Raw genomic sequence first — 3,303 nt, 5'->3', positions numbered from 1 at the left:
CTGAAATAATGTATGTATATGTATAACTGAATTGCTTTGCTCTACACTTGAAACTCACATTGTAAATCGACTATACTTCAATAAAAAATAAGAATTAAAAAAAAGTGTCAACTGACTGACTAAGTGAATGAATGAAAGCCAAGCACTAGAGATTGTGTGCTCTGCCTTATTTAATCCTCACAACCACTACATGAAGTAAGCACCCTCCGACTGTTAGTCTCACATTACAGAGACAAAACTAAGTGTTAAGAGAGAGAATTTAATTTGCCCAAGGCCACATTACCAGTACTTTGAGAAACTGGAATTCAAATCCAGATGGATGTGTTTTGTTGATGACAATTCCTCACCTACTTCTCAAAAATATCTGTTTATGACTCACACTGTGAGTGTGGAGATCACAGCCGGGCTCCAGGTGGAGAAATGGGAATCCTGCTTCTCCCGCCGCCCCCTCCACGTTGGCCTGACCCCGCACCGGCAGAGCAGGTCGAGGCTGCAGCTCCTGCACCCTCCGGGCACAGGGCAGGGCCTGCGCTGGTGGGCTCACCACCCACAGGGAGCAGGAGAGTGCCTATTACTTGTGGGCTTCCAGCTCCAAAAGAGAGCCAAGAGGGGACTGGCCTGGGCTCGCACTGGGACTTCCCCCTAAACTCACGAGTCAGCTCAGGCTCTCTTCCCCTGGGGCTGGGGTCAGGGGAGGGGAGGTAGGGAGGGGTCTGGAGAGAAGGGCTGGACCATTTTTCCTAATCTTTACAAGAAGGCCGAAGTTTCTGTTTTATGGATGGAGGCAAAAACACAGGGAGCGGGAGAACGTTTGCCCCACTCCAGCCCTCCGTTATAAAAGAAAAACCTCCAGGGGAGGGCATAGCTCAGCGGTAGAGCTCAACGTGCACCAGGTCCTGGGTTCCCAGTACCTCCATTTAAAAAAAAAAGAAAAAGAAAAATCTCCAACTTACAATAGAAGTTGGGGGTGAGGGGTGGGAGTGGGTGGGGTGCAGAGGGATATTATCTACATTAGCAGGATTGGGGCTCAGCTCAGCTGCTAATTTAATCATACCACTTCCCGAAAAATGACTCAGCACCTCTCTACTACCTTTCCAGTCAAGTTTACACCTCTTCTCAGCACAAGGCCTTTCACCCCGGCCCCTCTGTGGTCTCATCTGCTTCTCGGGCATCTCCCACAGCCAGTGCCCCTGGAGAAGCCATGATAAACACCTTGTCACTTTTCACATCTCTGGGCCTTTGTAGATGTTATTTCTGGTCTACCTGGCTGCTTCCTATTCAGCTTTCAAGATTAGGTGTTTGACCATGAACAGCTTGAAAATAGAGTATGTTGGACGCCTACTCATCTCTGTATCCTTGGGCCTCTCAGATTGGCTGCCTTCAATGAGCATCAGAGCATCAGCTCAAAGGCAACCTTACTAGAAACTTTCCTGGTACCCCTAGGAAGGGGCTCCTGGGGGGTCTCCTTCTTGCTCCCAAAGCACTTTGGCCCATCTCTATCCATCTTTCTAATGCTACCCTCTAAATGTTGTTTTTCTCTCTTTCTGTGGAAAGAGGTGTGTGTTGAGCATCACCACACCCCCGGTGCTAAGCCCCGGTACCTGGCACATGGTAGATGCTTGCTTGATAGGTTAATTTTGAACGAAATGTCTTCTGAATCTCCAACCGAGAAAGCACTGTGCTAGGCATTATGAGAGGGACATAAAGCTGAATCTCATCTTGGGGGAAGGGGTGGGGAAATAGACATGGTATGTTCACATATATGTTGCACAAGGCACATAACTTGAAGACAATGCTATAGAAATTTAAAGAGTAACCTTTATGACTTGTTTATGGTAAAACATTATCACACACCCTCCTTTCAGCCTGGAAATTGATCTTATCTGTTGACTATTTTTCTTAATGGGTTTAGAAGTATCTTTCATGTGTCCATTTTGAAAGCAGGTGGGGCATAAATAATAAAGAAAGAAAATAATGCCCAGGTGACAGGCGTGGAAAGGTCCTCTGGCTGAGAATTCAGACAGCATCTGAGAAGTTTGCCTTGGGGTAAAGACGTGGGGTTATACTTTAGAGACAGCAGACTTTAGATTCTACACTGAATGGGAGCAGAGGGTGAGTCCTGGAAGCCGTTGAATGAAAGTGGTAACCAAAATGGGTGCTTTCCAAGTCACTTCATTAGTCTTTGGGGCCAGGTCCACTGTCTGTTCCCAGGCCCCCCAGGGCTGCTGGGCACCTCCTGAGAGGATGAGAAATGAAATACAAGTGCTGGAATTTAGGACCAAAAAATCAGCCAAACCAGTAAACACGATAGACAAATTATCTTCTTTCCCATTGGGAGCATTTGATCTAACATCTGATTTGTGCCTAGGAATTATCAGTTCAAGCTTTCGTTACTTTACAGTATCAACATTGCATAGATCTATGGGATAAGGATCTAGCACTGGAGTTTTGTGAATGGTGCAGGATCACGGAATACAACGGTTAGCTGGACTGGATATATCTATACAACTGAATTCTAATTCATCTATGACCATCCCTGATTCTGCTTCTAATCCTAGGTGGCCTTAAATAATCCAAAATGGAATTTTCCAGTATTCTAGAAGGTGGGGCATAGAGGAGCCTGTTTATTGTGGGGTTTAAACAGAAAAGAGTTAAGAGCTGGGAAGTACCTCCTTGGTCAATATATAAATTAGGCGAGTCCCATGTTTCATTTTCCTTTTCTTCTTATTCATAGCCAGAGAGGAAGTAGAGGAAGAGGAGAATACTGAATTTGAACAAGCCTTCTGGCTGGTCCAAACGCATCAGGCTCTTGCTCTCTTTTAAGCTCATAATTCTCATCGCATCATTCATTTGGAATTAATCACTGCTTTGTGAGGGCTCAGAAGCAGTTTCCTATTGCTTTTTATTATTTAACTTTCCATGTCTGTGTCTTTGGTACCCTTGGATATTAGCGGCTATGTCTTTTTGATATTCGAGCCCCTTCGGCAACCAGCACGGGGTTCTTGCACATAATAGGTGCGTTCAAAAAATGCTTTTTAAGGAATTAGTGAATGGGTCCTTGGGAGGAAAGAAGTGAAACATTTCTCTCACTATGAGAACGAATATTTCTCAGTTTGCTTCATGTATGCATGAGCCAGTCAGCATAAATTATGCTCACCATGTGTAGAGAAATGTTTGGCTGAGATTGAGAAATTCATCTCCGGAGAACAACGAAGTGGGCGGGGATCTGAAGGCTCAGAACCGGGGGGCGGAGGCGGAGTCACCGAGAGTTGGAGCATTTTCTGTCCAATCAAAAGGAGACTT

Source organism: Camelus ferus, chromosome 9, assembly GCF_009834535.1.
Source record: "Camelus ferus isolate YT-003-E chromosome 9, BCGSAC_Cfer_1.0, whole genome shotgun sequence".
Lineage (NCBI taxonomy): Eukaryota > Metazoa > Chordata > Mammalia > Artiodactyla > Camelidae > Camelus > Camelus ferus.
This window is presented reverse-complemented; position numbering follows the sequence as displayed.